We start from the raw sequence: 17,345 nt of genomic DNA on the forward strand, positions 1-17,345 counted from the left end.
GTCCAAGAAGTATGGAACAAGTAAAGGCTCACGAAACAACCCCAAGTAGTCAACTATGGATGGAACGATATAGTTACTATAGTACCTATCATTTAATACAAGAGGCAACCCGGTATCCCATAAATGGTCACCTTTCCGGAGTGTACACTCCTTCTCGGATCAACATTATAAAGTACACGAGTACCCTTCGGTTTTGGAGATGCATACCCTCTTCTTCTCATTGGACAACCTCCACTAGAGCTAGTATAACCATTCACACTACATCGATCTTGATAAGAAGTACTACAAGGTGGAGAATATGAATCTTCACACTCCTCACGTGTACTCTCATCATAGCTCTCATAAGCTTTGCGAACGAAAGGGTTATACCTAACACCAAATCTAGGTTCGGAGTGAGAATTGTAAGACTCCTCACATGCCCCAACGTCATCATAAGATCCATCATAAGGTCCTACATCATCTCCAAGTTCCCCATAAGTACTAGGCACTTCATTCACCTCATTTTCTTCCTCAAAACCGTAACTCTCAAATCTGCCCAAGTTTTGATCATGGCTATTTTCATAGCCTCCGCAACCTCCCTCAACTTCGTAGCCATAAAACCCCTCACTACAATCATAGTCTCCCATGTTGTAGTCACAATAATCCCCGGCTATCGAAGACATGTTCTCCTTATATTACCTTTTAAATCTACAAAATGAACAAACAAGATTAGTAGTAAAAGCTCCTCACCAACACTCGTATTCACTCACTTTTGTGATCCTCACAATTTGGAGCGGCGAATATTGAAAGTTGCTTATACTCCGGTAGTCAATAAGATGTCAATTCTACTTGGCGGCCGGAATAGATTCTTGTTTGATCGACTCAAGACACAAAATAAAATCTACTTAAGAACTTGAAACAAAGAAGTTATGACGAGTTAAAAATGAGAAAAGCACATAAATAACGAAGACACGAAAGAAACGGACTCAACAACTAATCTACAACTAAGTAGGTGATTACTAGTTTGTAATTAGTATTAGAACCAACAACGAAACTAAGGGACAATAAAAATGAAACTAAGAATCTAAAATTTTGAGCTCGAAAATATTGCGTGAACAGTAGCAGTGATGACGTGGCAGCCACGTATTAGTTCGATTTTATCAAGTGGTTATTCTCAAATGTTCAAGTCTTGGACAAAAATTAATTTGGATTGGTGGAATTTGTTTTAGGAGGGAAAATAAGTCTTGGGGCCTTTTTCAATTTTCAAGAGTTGACTTTTTCTTGTACTTCTCCTTAAAACATGGGTCCTTAAATCATGGAAAAGTGGTTGAGAAGTGATATAAAGTCTTTTGGTGGTTGGGGGTCTTTCAAGACTAACAAGTACATACACCTTTTTCCTTCACCTTTTAGGATCTAATATTCACTTTATGTTCTAACAATATATGAAGGAAGGTGAAGAACTTCAAGAACAACAACAACCACACCAAGAACAATAACAACAATCTTCAAGAACAACAAAAATTCCAATGGACAACTCCAATCCACAATAACAATATCTCCAACACTTGGCCAAGACAACTACAACTTCAACAAAATGGTTCTCAAGCCACCAAGTAACAACAATATCACGTGGTCAAGTTTAGAACATCAAGGAGAAACCACACGGCCAAAACAGTCCACCATAACAATGGTCAACAACAATGAGCCAATCTTATGTTCACAACAACAACTTTCAACAAGTTCAAGCTCAAGTTTAGATCTAGACTCAAAGTGTTAGTGGACAAGAAAACTAACACTAGAAACAACAACAAACAAGAACACTACTAGATCTAGTCACACAACAAACAAATCTCAGCAATGACACAACAAGAACACAATTTTGGCCAAGAACACAAACACGGACAGATTGTTATTTTTCTAGAATTTTCAGTTTTTAACACTTTTTTTTTTATTTTCTAACAAGCAAGCCCAAGATTGATCTTGTAGGAACAAGATCAAGCCATGCTCTGATACCAAATGATACGGGAAACAAAGCTAGAAACTGAAATTATAACTAAAGAGAGGAGATGAAGATGAAACAAGACACGGATTCAACACAAACACAAAGGAAATTGCATAAAAAATAAAGATAGATAGTGAGACCAAAATTATTACAAGATTAAGAACCAAGTATATTTCAACACTAACCCCTAATGAATGTAATAATCAAAACCACACTCTTACGGTAACCGCCAAGGTAATCGACTCACCTCAAGATCCACCGTTTCTAAGCAAAGAACAATATTGGCTTTTCCAAGCCCTATACTAAGGATGACTTTTCCAAGTCCTAACTAAGACTATACTAATGTGGTCTACTCTCAAGAGAGAGGATTTTCAAGTGTTTCAATCTTTCATCATTCAAAACTAGTGAAAATAAGACTAAAGGGGCCTCAAGAGAGAGGATTTTCAAGTGTTTCAATCTTTCATCATTCAAAACTAGTGAAAATAAGACTAAAGGGGCCTATTTATAATATACTATAAATGAAGATAAAAAGACCACTTTGCCCTTAATGAGAGGGGCTGCCATGGTGTGTAAATACACCATATGTAATGTATAAAATACCCTTAATGAAGGGGCAGCCAAGGTATGTTATAACTTGAATGAATGGCGCCTTTTCAATGCTCTCAAAAACCGAGTATGGTTCATACTTCAAGGCTTGTGGTTTTCGGGTTAGCATCAATGTAGGCAACCAAGCAACCTTCCACACACGAGATTGCTTTAAGTCATGCTCAAAATGATCCTTCCTTGCGTATCCTTGTGCTCTCGGGGTGACCAAATCTTGAGCCTTTAGGTGTTGGCCTTCAAAGATGTCATCAAAAGCTAAGGTGGTCATTTGACTCGTATCAGCTTCTATGCAGAAAATACCTAATTAACTAAAAGAGGAGTACTTACGTCTTTCCAGAAGTCAAAGAATCACCCCCAAGCACCCTGAAATTATCGAGACGCTCTTTCAAAGACAGCAACCATGTACAGGACAGATTTTTCTTTCCCACTACTCAAATTGTAGGCAGCACAACCTAATGTAAACCATTGAAGAGAAAAACAAATGTCAGAAGATGTTATCTTTATAAGAAAAATACTAAATTGCAAAATCAGTCGAATGAAGTGTTTTCTCCACTGAATTCATGGACATAATCTTGCATCTAGTAAGCAGTAGATTATTAATCATTTATGAGTCAAATACAAACAAAAAATGTTTAGCTAGCAAGTTCATGTCAAGAGTTACTTAAATTTTCTACTATATTTCTTTTTCTTCGATATAAATAACATTTCAATAAGTAAGTTATTCAATCTGTTACATTTTGTTCACTCCTCATTTACTCTTCATTTTCTGTTGCTTCCATGTGAAAGCTAATTAGGTGGTTAATTTGAGTCTTCCAATTTTTTTTCTTTTATTTTTTCATACAAAAGAAGCCTCTCTACTTCTTCGGAGATAGTGGTATGGACTGCGTACATTTTACCCTCCCCAGACCTCACTTTGTGAGAATACACTGGGCCTGTTGTTGTTGTTATACAAAAGAAGCTATAGTCACAAAAAAATCAGTCAATATACCACAACAGCATCTGGTGTAGGGTACATGTACACATTCAACTCCCGCAATCCACCAACATCTACTTGCTGATGCAAGACATAAAACTGTTGGGGATGCCCTTTGGATCTTCCTCAAGCTTGTTGGGAAAGACATAAGTCTTGGTATTTCTTTCTTTTTTTCCAACATATATTGAAAAAAAATATGAAAATACCACCATATAGATGCATCTAAAGGAATAATAGTAGCTGGAGAAGAAATCTGCGTACTTTCTTTTAGAATATAACTTCTTCAAGTAATTTTTTTATCCCCATGTCACCTGCCACCAGAAGCAAAATAAGATGAAAACATGAAGCAAGTGAAAAGTCAAATCTTTGTTTTCTGTGGTTCTTTGTGTTGCAATTTGTATACAACATTACTATTTTAGGGAAACATCTCTCACAACACAAATTTAAGGTTGTATACAAATTGTAATGTTGTATACACAAACATTACATCTCTCACAACACAAATTTAACATTAATAAATGTAGTCACAGCTGCTGCACAAGCACAAACACAAATTGTAATGTTAATTATACAACCTGGAATCAGTAAACTACGTCTCTCACAACACAATTAAAGTATGTAAGATCAGTGTTCAGGGCCAATCAAATTGCCCTTTGCCGACAGGTTAGGATTTATGATTAAATAGATCTAGTTGCAAAATTAAAGAGAAAATTATAAGAAAAAAGGGGAACAAAGGGCATTAAAATATATGTGCAAATGAGACATGATCCATCACATGCATGTAAAATATATCTTACAAGAGATTATGTGAAAGAGCAAAAGAACTAAAATTAAAGCAAAAACGCACAAACATTCAAAGGAATCGAGAAGTAATGGGCATAAAATCAGTGAAAGAAAGAAAAAAAAAGAGGAAAACATACCAGTAATAACAACAATGATACTGAATCTGCTAATTTTTCTAGTGCGTTGGCCTCTACAAATTAAATCACTATATTTAAAAGAACTCCAGCCATAGCTAACAAAAGCAGTGCAGAAAATGGCATGATGAAACACTAACAACAACATATTAGTGTATTCCCATAAATAAACTAAATTAAAAAAGAAAATCAGAAAATGAGGAGGATGAGAAGAACCTACCCTGAGTGTGTAGAATCACCTATTAGAGAAAATGGAAGAAGAAGCATTGAGGGACAGATAGTAAAAGCATCATTGATTAAACGATCGACCTTAAAAATCTGCATCAGCATTAATTTATACTCTTTCAATTTCAATAAAGTAAAGTAAAATATAGTATAGGAGGTACTTATTTTAAAAGTTTATAGCAATGAATTTGAATATTACTCCAATTCAGACCATGCTATGGTTAGAATTGTAGTGGCTAAAATTTGACAAAATATCACAAACGATCAACACGTACTACAAGCACTTATTGCAAACATGTGTTGGTAAATATCATACTCCCTTCGTCCCATTTTATGTCCTTCGTCCCATTTTATGCATCGCCTTGTGATTGAATATGGAGTTTAAGAATAGGTATTCTCATTTTATTATCTTTTTTTATTAAGCAGATCCATTAAAAATAAAGTGAGGATGTTGTCATTTAATATTTACCAAATAAAAAAAAATGATAATTTTTTAGATGAATTAAAAATGAAATAACGATACATAAAATGAGACAGAGGGAATATCATTGTTCTCCATCCCTCCGCCTAGGGTCTTCCACCGAATTTAATAAACTGTGAGAATAATTTCATACTCTCGTTCGAATTTATTTATCACTATTAATTTAATTTTTATAAATAAAATAAAGTCAAATTACCTATTACTTTTCCATTTCTTTTTATATGTTCTTTTATATTTTCGTGAGTTAATTTAACTAAATTTTAAAGTTAAATTATATTAGATTAATTAAACTTTTAAAACTCCATTTCTGGAAATGTGCTGTCTAGATTTCCTAGGAATGAATTGCATTTCTAAAATTGGGTTAAGCAATAAAAGAAGACCCTTTAGATAAAAGAGATAATATATAAATAAGACCCTAAACTTGACATTAAATTATCTTTGATCTTAAACTTTGATAGTGCACAAATAGGACCTTTAGTTATTCAAAACCTAAACAAATATGACCTCCAATTTAGCAATTTCATGCGTGAGTCTCACTCGGACCAACGTGGAAAGGTAATCCAATTACACGGTACCACATCGTTAAAAGGGCTGGCTTGGAGGAAGGTCATATTTGTGCAGTTCTGAATAGTTAAAGGTCATATTTGTTCACTGTCAAAGTTTTATTTTTTTGTGTTAAAACGACGTTGTTTTTATTATTATTATTATTTATTTCTATTGCAGCAGCACCGCACCTAGCTTTTTTCTAATTAAAAAAAAATAACAGCCACTAGCATGGATCGAACCTACGTAGTAGGCTGAAGCAAGCGCCCCAGATAAGCAAATAACATCACTGGGCTATCTAAGTGTCTTGTTTCATGTGGTTCAACATTAATATCCGTACATAAATATATATTTTCTACCTTATATATATACAACATCATTTTTTTACCGAGGGGGGTCGGGTGAACCCCATGGCAACCACGTAGGTTCGTCCCTGCGTTAATTTAATAACGTTAATCTAATAACATTTTAATTACATTAATTTGATATCGTTAATATAATATACTACTACTACTATCTTTAATGACATTAATTTAATAACGTTTTATTAAAACTATAATTTTTTTATTATTAGTATAGTTTTATATTTAATTTAATATTTAAATAAGTAATATTTAGATTTATTATATAACTTAAATTCGCCCTCTGCTTTATAATATATATACATACCCATGCGATTTTTTTCGTATGAGGCTGATCTACCTAATTAATAAATCTTCAATATTGCTCTTGTTCCGCAATGACAAAAGAAATTAGATGCCATTTTCATCTTTGAGCCGAAAATAATGAAAAAATAATAGTAAAAAGTCATTTAAAGGTCACATTTGTGCAGTTTTAAATAGTTAAAGGTTATATTTGTGCACTGTCAAAGTTTAGGGTCATATTTACGTATTATACCCTTAGATTTTTAGCTGGATGCATCCATTTTTGCGTGTTGAATACGCGTTTTGCCACGTAAGATCGAAGGTCATATTTGTGCAGTTTTAAATAGTTAAAGGTTATATTTGTGCACAGTCAAAGTTTAAGGTCAAAGTTATAATTTGGTGTCAAGTTTAGGGTCATATTTATGTATTATCTCTTAGATAAAAGTTGACCTATTTAATCCAAAGGGACACACTTTGGGTTGCATTGATGCTTGGTGGATTAATGACTGGCACTAGGGGTGTGCATCGGTCGGTTCGGTTCGGTTTTATGTGTTATTGGTTCGATTTATCGATTTTCGATTTTTAAATATGTAAAACCAATAACCAACCAATAAGATATTTTCTTATCGGTTTCGGTTTATCGGTTTTTGGTCCTTAACGGTTTGGTTTTCGATTTAACCAATAAGAAAATACTTATAAAATATAAATAGTAACAACTAACATAAAAAAAAAATGAAACCTTAATTACCGCCAAAACCTACGCAATGCATTTTAGTTTACAAGAATTTTCATACTTGAACTGAAAGTTAGTCAGGAAAAAAATTGAATCCTAATTGTTGGAAGCTATAAATGCTTGAAGTTTTTTATTACGATAATAGCCGAACTTTATATTGTGCCTTTGTTGTCCTGAATAGGTTAATACTTTATGAATCACTGAATTATGAATTAGTAGTGCATATAATCTATATACATACACATATCTATATAGAGAGAGACAGAGAGAAATTTAAATATATAACATAAATAGGGATAAAACAATAACTTAGTGTATTTTGGTTATCGGTTTAACCGATAACCCAATAAGCTAAAACCAATATCGAATCGTTTACCCAATAAAAATTTTTATAAAATCAATAAAAAACCGTTAACCCGATAACTCAATACCAATAACCCGATAACATTTTTATCAGTTCGATTTATCAATCGATTCAGTTTTTGCACAACCTGGCACCCCATGCTTCACATTACTAGTACATTGATTTGACAAGTCCAACAATAATCCTACACTCAACTCCACTCCTTATTATTCCACTCAGCCTGAAGCAGAATCAATAGCTTTGTTCCATACCATGTAGCAACCTTTCTTTTCTATAATTCAAGATTCATAAACTCAATAGGCTACTCCCTATTCAATACTAATATTTATCCACTATTAACGTGACACACAAATTAAGAAGCAATGAATAAACGAAATGTCTTAAACAATACAACAAATGATGAATGGTAAATACTTTCCCCATCCCAAATTATTCATCCCAAATTGAGATGGCATATCGATTAAAAAAAATAACTAATAACATGCCTAGTTTACCATAGTACTGTTATTAAATGATGTTTACATTTTAATTTGAAGAAAAAATAATTAATTCAACGGGTAAAACATGAAAAAAAAATTTATGTCTTCTTAATTAATGAACAAAGATAAATAAAATGGGACATTAAATTAAAAAATTTAAGACGAAGAAAGTATTTAACAGCAAAAATAAAATGGGTAAAAAATATTTTAAGTTATCTATTAATTTTTCAATAAAAAAATGAACAAATAAAGGTAGACAAAGGGAGTAATAGCTGTCGTTTTAACAAATTAAAATAGAATTAGTTGTTTGTTTCCAATGTTACCATTAGTTTTACTCTCTAGTTAATGGTTTTCTTGAGGGTGTGGAAATCACAAATGTGACAAAAACGAGGTCGGATGGTTCCTTTTACTAGAGAATACGACGAACCCCTTTCCATGATGCAGTTTGGTCAAACAAGATTTCAAGAGAAATGACAAGAAATAAACCAAAGTATTGAAAGTGACAAGCAGAAATGTAAATGGCGGAATTATCCGTCGTCGTCCAAAAAGTCTTACTTATACCTCAGAAAAGAGTTAACAAGTTGAGTTTATCACAGGAAGGAATATTTAACAAGTACATGGTAAATGCTGAACTAGAAAAAACATGAAAGACACCAAGGTCATACATCAAAAAGTATTACACGAATTCCTTTTAAACTAAAATGGATTGCCCGTATTTGCCCCATAAATACGCCTGAAATAGGTCTGTGATATACTGCGATGCAAGGAAGCTCGAGTCGGGCCGCATGCTCTTTTGATTGTAGTCGGGTATCGGGGTTTCAAAACAACTATCTTCTGTCGCCAGAACCAGGGGCGGAGTCCTCTTAGCTCAAGGTAGTCGGGTCCAACAACCTTTGGTTAATAAACTCCCTCGAAAGTGGTCCCTCACGTACAGAGGCCGACCTCAACTCACTGAAAGACCTCTTTTGCCCCAGACCTCACCCACAATTTTTACAAGTCTGAAATTGAAAAGGCTAATTTTGGAGTAAAAATGTCTAAATATTCTATACAACAAATGTCTGATTTTTGGAGTAAAAATGTATAATATATTTTCCAAAATATATTATACATTGGACCCAGGCTGCCTCTTGTATTTTACTTTTGGAGGCTGTTGGGAAGGGGAAGGAAACTTGTTGGAGACAAAAAAGAGAAGTCTGAAGGAAAAATGAAATGTCTTGCCTTGCTGTAGTTAAATAGGTACTTTTTCGCTTTATGTCGATACTGGAAAGAGAAGGTTTAGGTTTTCGAATATTTTTACTTCTTCTGTGTTATGGAAGTTCATCCGATCTCTTTGGTTGCTTTTGTTAGTAAAGTCAGTTTGATCTATTCCCTTTTTGGATTATTATCTTGACTACACTCCTTTTGCAAAGAAATGTTACATTTTCTTATGTCTTCTGTATTATTAATATGAGTATGTTATAATGAGTCTTCCAAGTTACAAGGAAACAACACATACTGCTAATTTTTAGCCGTCTTTGTTCTTGTGATTTATTCAACCTAGAGGGCTTCCTGTGCAGGCATGCTTTGTGTGTTCTTTGTCCTGTTTGTGTACTCTTTCGATGAAATCCCCTGGCGGTATTACTAGTGATATGATAAAATGATGGATAGTGTTACTGGGAGTTTGTTGAAGACATTGAAGAAGTAGTGAACTCAAACAGAAAACAAAGTAGACTTGGTTCCAGCTTTCAGTTATAACTGTTCGAATAGTTAGTTACGAAGTAGTTAACGACTAGTTGAGTTAGTTAGGCATATCACAAGCTAGTATATATACATAAAAATGTACATTGTTCTATTCATTCAATACAAGCATTTACTCTTCTCTCTCATCTTCTTCTCTCAGTTCTCTTCTTTCTCTTCTTCTACAAACACTATCAAACTCTGTACTTCCTCCATTGTTGAATAAACAAGAACCTTACTGCTATCTTGTATAATTACATGGTATCAGAGACATTACTCACTAGAATACTAGTAGAGCAGGGTCGATTCTAGTAGATTGAATCAAGATCAAGAAGTCTACAATCAAGGATTGTAGAGCTACTGCAATGGATAATCAAATTGTTCCTGTGAATATGGCTGAAACAAGCAGAGGTACTCCCAATTCATTGGATTACAATCATCCCCTCTTTCTCAGCCCTTCTGATGTAAGTGGCATACAAATCATCTCTTTTCAATTGACAGGAATTGAGAATTTTTCAATCTGGTTTAGATCCATGCGTATAGCCTTACTGGGGAGAAATAAGTTGGGCATAATAGATGGAACATGCTCTAAAGATAAGTTCTCAAATGAGTTGAGTTGTCACTGGGAAAGAGTCAATGCAATTGTACTTTCTTGGATCATGAATTCAGTTTCTGAAGAGTTACTTGGTGGAATCATATATGCATCTGTAGCTAGTGCAGTTTGGAATGAGCTATCTAAAAGGTTTAACAAAGTTGATGGGGCAAGAACCTTTAATCTACACAAAGATATAGCCACATTGTCTCAAGGAACTGCCTCAGTGTCTGTGTATTCTCGAAACTAAAGGATTTATGAGAAGAATTTGAGGCTCTTGTGCCTGCACCTGGGTGTGAATGTGAGAAATCAAAAGAATATATACTATATCTGCAGAAACTGAAACTGTTTCAGTTTCTTATGGGTCTGAATGAGACCTACACACAAGAAAGAAGTCAAATCTTACTTATAACCCCTCTCCCAAATGTGAACCAAGCCTATGCAATAATCATAAGTGATGAAAGTCAAAAATCTATTGCAAGTTAGGCTGGAATCTTGGGAATGAATCCTTCAGTTAATGCCAAGAACCTTGAGATAGCCATGTATGCGAGAAATGGTCCAGGTGAAAACAACAATCAGAAGTTCAAGAAAAATTTTAATCTGCAATATGATTTCTGCAAACTAAAGGGGCACACTAAGGAAAACTGCTAAAAGATAGCAGGCTATCCTCAAGATTACAAGGCCAAGAAGAAGTTCAAATATGAAGGGAACAACACAGCTTACAATGTGTCTTCAATGGATCAGGGTGGCTCTCATTCTATGCAGAAGTGGTCTACTAAGAATGCAGGACAGTCTCTAGTGTCTGATAGCCAGCTAGAGCAGTTGAGTCAGATGGGAAATGCTGCATTCACCAAGGAACAATATGGTCAAATCTTGCAAATGATCAACAAAAACAACTCTATCAACACACCTTGTGAGTCTGCAAATGTAACAAGTGCAGGTATTTCTGCTTGTCTAGCCTCTTTTGATTCTCAGATATGGATTATAGATACTGGTGCTACTAACCATATTGTTGGAAACTCGGACCTGTTACTTAAGAAGAGTGTTACAGAGTTGGAAAAACCAAAGAAGGTATATCTACCAAATGGTGACACTACAATGGTCACTCATGTGGGAACTAGTTATCTGTCAGAAGGAAATAACATCACAGATGTCTATCACATCCCACAGTTTACATGTAGCCTTCTATCAGTATCACAAGTAACTAAGGAGTGGAATTGCTCAGTGAATTTTTTTCCTGATTTCTGTGTTTTCCAGGATCTTTGTACTGGAAAGGTGAGGGGGATTGGTAAGCTTGATGGAGGACTATATATGCTTAGAGATCAGTCAAGGAAAGAGGTTGCAATAGCAACTAAAGCATCTAGTAAACCAGCTGTGGAAAGAACTCAAACTGAAGTACAACTTTGGCATCAAAGGTTGGGACATGCATCAACCAGTGTGCTGAAAAGAGTTATATCTCAAGAAGTTCAAGTAATAGAAGACAGAATAAAGCAATGTAGTATTTATCCTAGTGCTAAACAAACTAGGTTGCCTTTTCTGTCTACTAACAGTCAAAGTACATGTCGTTTTGTCTTGTACACATGGATGTTTGGGGACCTTACAAAGTAACAACTATGAATGGAAATAGATATTTTCTAACAGTGGTTGATGATTTTTCAAGGTACACTTGGATATTTCTGTTAAAACTTAAGTCTGATGTGTGTGTTTAGATTCAACACTTTCTTGTATATGTCAAAACTCAGTTTGACAAGGTTATCAAAGTAGTGAGGACTGATAATGGTACTGAGTTTGCCAACTCAATATGTAAAGAGTTGTTCCAGGAATATGTCATAGTTCATCAAACTACATATCCATATTTTCCTCAGCAAAATGGTGTTGCTGAGAGAAATCACAGACACATACTAGAAGTGACAAGAGCTAGCAGATTTCAGGCTGAAATTCCAATAAGGTTCTGGGGTTATTGTGTTCTAACTGCAGTATGTATCATCAATAGGTTGCCTAGTCCAGTCATTCAGCTTGTGGGTCCTTATGAAAAGTTGTATAAGCAACCAAATCATGATAATCTCAGAGTAATGGGATGCCTGTGTTATGCCAAAGTACTAAATGAACATGATAAGCTCATGTCTAGAACAAGGACATGCATCATGATGGGGTACTCTAGTACTCAGAAGGGATATGTTCTATATGATTTATCTACTAATATTTTTTTTGTATGTAGAGATGTGTCATTCAGGGAAGATATATTTCCTTTTAAGGAACTCAAGAAGCAGCCTCAGGCACCTCAACATGTTTTCCCTTTAGAAGATCAGTAACCAGTAACTACTGAGGTCATGCAGATTCCTATACAAGTCTCATCCTAAAGGACTATTACCTCAAACAGTCAGCAAGAGCAGCTACCACCAAAGGAACCTACTCTCAGACAGTCCATAATAAAGGTATACCAAAGGAGGTCAAGTAAAAGTCAAGGGGCTACTCAACAAGAGCAACAACTCCAGAGCATTCCTGCCACTACACAAGCTGCATCTCAACCAGTTGCATCTTAGGATCAAACAAGTCAACAAGAGAAAGAAAGTCATCTGCATGGATGAATGACTTTGTTTCTAAAAACACAAAGAAGGTATCTCATGCTCTTGCAAATCATGTGTCTTATGATAGACTTTCTCAGTCATACAAGAGCTATGTGATGAACACTTCATGTGTTACTGAACCTACAAGCTACTCTGAAGCCTGCAAAGACCCTAGATGGTTGGAAGCAATGAATAATGAAATAGAAACATTGAATTCTAACAACACCTGAAAGGTTGTTACCTTGCCTGAAGGAAAGAAGGCTATTGGTTGCAGATGGATATATAAAGTGAAGTATAAGGCCTCAGGTGAAGTTGAGAGGTTTAAAGCAAGACTAGTAAGTAGCAAAGGGTTATGGACAAAGAGAAGGCATTGATTACCAAGAAACATTTTCTCCAGTAGTAAAAATGAAGATAGTAAGAACTGTACTTGCAGCAGCAGCTAAAAATCATTGGTGTGTCCAACAAATGAATGTCTACAATGCTTTCCTAAATGGTGATCTTTATGATAAAGTGTACATGGATCTACCTCAAGGATTTGCTAGTGAGGGGGAGAATGCAGTATGTAGACTACTCAAATCCTTATATGGTCTTAAACAAGCACCAAGGCAATGAAACACCAAGCTATCAGAGGTTTTGGTAAGATCTCACTTCATTCAGAGTCAATATGATCCATCCTTGTATATCAGGAAGACAACAGAAGGCATCATTCTTGTACTAGTATATGTTGATGACATGTTGATCACAGGAGATAGTGTAAAGCTGATAGAAGAGACCAAGACAATTCTACACCAAAACTTCAAGATGAAGGATCTAGGTGAGCTGAGATACTTCTTAGGAATAGAATTTGCAAGGTCTGACAAAGGAATACTGATGCATTAGAGAAAATATGCTTTAGAGTTACTATCTGAGCTAGGCTTAACAGCAGCCAAGCCTGCAGCTACGCCTATGGACTACAACACCAAGCTAACATCTAGACAGTTTGATGAGCATGTTAAGCATAGACAGACTACTGAGGATCCACCAGCAAACCAAGGTGCTTATCAAAAATTGATTGGAAAGCTGTTGTACCTAACCATGACAAGGCCAGACATAGCCTTTTGTGTTCAAACACTAAGTCAGTTTCTTCAAGATCCTAAAAGATCACACATGGAGGCAGCACTCAGAGTAGTAAAGTATGTATGTGAAAGGACAACCTGGTCAAGGTGTGTTGTTGTCTAGTGGTTTAGATAATAAAGTAAGTGCCTACTGTGATGCAGACTGGGCAGCTTGTCCTCAAACTAGAAGGTCTGTAACTGGTTATTTTGTGAAGATTGGAGAGTCAGTAGTATCTTGGAAATTAAAGAAACAAAACACTGTCTCTAAGAGCTCAGCTTAGGCAGAGTTCAAAAGTCTGGCAGCAGTGACAGCTGAACTGTTATGGATTCTAGGTCTGATGAAGGAAATTGGAAGTGAAGCAATACTACTTGTGGATGTGTTCAGTGATAGCAAGTCTGCACTACAAATAGCTGCTAATCCAATATATCATGAAAGGACAAAGCATATTGATATTGATTGTTTCTTTATAAGGGAAAAAATAGTCCAAGGAATGATCCAGACACACTACATTGCTACTCAAGATCAACCTGCAGACATGCTGACTAAAGGACTGACAAGAGCTCAACAAACTCATCTAAATACCAAGCTAGGAATCTGTGACATCTTCACACCTTCCTATCTTGAGGGGGAGTGTTGAAGACATTGAAAAAGTAGTGAACTCAAATAGAAAACAAAGTAGACTTTGTTCCAGCTTTCAGTTATAACTATTCTAATAGTTAGTTACAAAGTAGTTAACAGCTAGTTGAGTTAGTTAGGCATATCACAAGCTAGTATATATACATAAAAAATGTACATTGTTCTATTCATTCAATACAAGCATTTACTCTTCTCTCTCATCTTCTTCTTCTCTTTGTTCTCTTCTTTCCCTTCTTCTATAAACACTATCAAACTCTGTACTTCCTCCATTGTTGAATAAACAAGAAGCTTACTGCTATCTTGTATAATCATAGAGTTTAACACTTATATAATGCCTTGATTTTTACTTCTTGAAGGTTTTTCTTTGGGTTACTACTAATTTGTTGAACTTCGTCGTAGTGAGATGACATATGTCAATCTCTTACTGGACCTGGAGCATTATACAGGTTACACTGGTCCCTCAGCCAGGCGAATATGGGATGTTGTATATTTAGAGGATTATCCAAAATGTGAGTTAATGATCCTTTCAATTTGTCTTTGTAGAATTACATTCCGAAGGAGACCATTGAAATGAGAAATAGACTTCTTAAGTTAGGATATTAAATTGTTGAAGTCTGCTGGTACTCATGCAAATTACTTTTTGTCGTGCTGTATTGTTTTTGCGAGCTATTCTTATGTTTTCAAATCCATTATCACTGTGAACACAGAAGTTACAATTCTGTGTGTAGATGCATCTGGTGAGATTTTCCAGGAGAAAAAGGTTTTATACAAGCTAATATCTGGTCTAGGCTCTTCAATCTCAATGCACATAGCTGCTGATTACTTGCTTGATAAAACTACAAATCTAGTTAGTTTGTATCTAATATGCAGCATGTTTCTCTTACTACTTGCCAAAAAGTGGCTAAACGATACTAGCAAAAGCCTACAACAGCAAGGCTGAACCTGTTGCATTTATAAAATTCTTTATGAAGTGTGAACTATTATTTTTTGGAGCACTTTAACAGGGAAACTGACTGCTTTTTAGCAATTTCAGTGGGGTACCAATCCAGATCTGATGTATGATTGTGTTCTACAGTATCCTGACTGTGTCAGAAACTTGTACTTTACTTTTCTCTTTATTCTCCACGCTGTTACAAAAGTGAGTTCACACTCATACACCTATATTTTGGTAACTCCCATAATGTTAACATTGTATGCATTTATTTATTGGGTCATCTACACCCTTCTTGACGTGCTATACAGGCAAAAGATTACTTGGAGCAGGCTGAGTATGATACTGGTAATCCTGAGGAAGACCTTAAAGTAGAATCCCTTATACAACAACTATTATACAACCAGAAACTGCAAGCTGCATGTCCAGTTCCGTTTGATGAAGCTAAACTATGGAAAGGCCAAAGTGGACCTGAGCTAAAAAAGCAGATTCAAAAGCAATTCAGGAATGTCAGGTTGCAATATTCATCTTGATTTCAGCCTTTATTTTCTTCCTTTGAAACGATTGACCAAACTGGCTTGGTTATCTAATGAACTGTTCTCAAGTTAATTTCGTAAAATTCAGAAAAAAAAGTTCTAAAGGCTATCATCTTGCTTATACATGCTGCACTAATCACCTTATGACTGTATTTTGAGTTGACTGCATCAGTACATTTATACTTCAGTCTATTTATGTACGCATATACATACACAAGATTTTTGGCTCTTTCTGCAGTCTTGTGTATGTTGTTCAAAAGTAGTAGTTGCTATGTTGTTTACCATATGACTGAACAATTTGGTATGCAATTTTCATGTTGCAGTGCTATCATGGATTGTGTAGTATGTGAGAAATGTCGATTATGGGGAAAGCTCTAGGTTCTTGGACTTGGAACTGATCTAAAGATTATCTTCTCAGTTGATGGTGAATCTCGGCATGATCAACATTGAGTTTTCTTTTGTCTTCCACCAGCAGACCTCTCTCTATCTAGAACAAATATGTGGTATTCACGCCTAGCTATGTTTCTAAGTCTCTCTCTCTAGTCTCATGTATTACTGCAGTTACAAAGAAATGAAGTGATTGCTCTGGTAAACCTCCTTAACCGGCTATCAGAATCAATCATACTTGTACAGGAAATGAGCCCGACATTTGAGAAGACAACGAAGGGGCTAAGTCTGCATCCAACTGCTAAACTGGTAAACTCGTGGAGAAGACTATGGGAAACAGTAGTAGGGGATAGGTAAACATCACTCTCTCTTGTTTGGGATTAATTATTTCATAGGGTAAAGTGGACCCCTAGTGATTATTTAGCTTCTGCTACCCTAGCATCACTGACTTAGCTTTTTACTCTTTGATGTAGTAATATTCAGTTATTTCAAATCTATAATGGAGCATCTAGATGCAAAACTCCCCGATAACATCACAACATATGAGGCTGCTGCATGTGGAAAGCTATGCCAGTTTGTCTCCGAAGGCATCTACACCTATGAGGTTATTATTATTCTTTCCCAACATAGATGCTGTCAATTTAGACAAGTTTGTTCGTCTCTGAGGTGTCTAGTTTTAGCTTGCATGCACATCTTACCTCACGCTATCACATGTGATGAATCACCTAGCATTTTATTTTTGTCTCTAATGGGATTTGAATCCTAATCACCCATAGATTTTCACTCACTTCAATGGCCACTAGATCACTCTCCTAGGTGACTAGTCTATTCTTCGACTTCACAAATTGTCTTCGAATACCAAGATATTCGGCATTCATTTCATTTATTGTCTCAATATGATATCCATTTTGGCGGATATATTTAAAACGCAATAAGTTTCTT

At 35.4% G+C, this 17,345-nt stretch overlaps 1 long non-coding RNA gene and 1 pseudogene across 3 annotated transcripts; one reads left to right on the forward strand and one right to left on the reverse strand.

Moving 5' to 3' along the window:
* Positions 1-1,902: 1,902 nt before the first annotated feature.
* Positions 1,903-4,982, reverse strand: LOC107856127. Of its 3 annotated transcripts, none has more exons than XR_001670483.2 (4): positions 4,695-4,982; positions 4,478-4,530; positions 3,819-3,868; positions 1,903-3,036 (listed from the first exon to the last, which is right to left on the reverse strand). It is a non-coding gene; the product is annotated as an uncharacterized LOC107856127 (long non-coding RNA). The 3 variants fall into 3 exon arrangements; XR_007048095.1 differs by lacking the exon at positions 4,478-4,530 and having other exon boundaries at positions 1,903-2,818; positions 2,912-3,036; positions 4,695-4,963; XR_001670482.2 differs by lacking the exon at positions 4,478-4,530 and having other exon boundaries at positions 4,695-4,968.
* Positions 4,983-13,223: 8,241 nt separating this feature from the next.
* Positions 13,224-16,760, forward strand: LOC107856125 (annotated as a pseudogene).
* The last annotated feature ends 585 nt before the right edge of the window (positions 16,761-17,345 follow it).

Source organism: Capsicum annuum, chromosome 12, assembly GCF_002878395.1.
Source record: "Capsicum annuum cultivar UCD-10X-F1 chromosome 12, UCD10Xv1.1, whole genome shotgun sequence".
Lineage (NCBI taxonomy): Eukaryota > Viridiplantae > Streptophyta > Magnoliopsida > Solanales > Solanaceae > Capsicum > Capsicum annuum.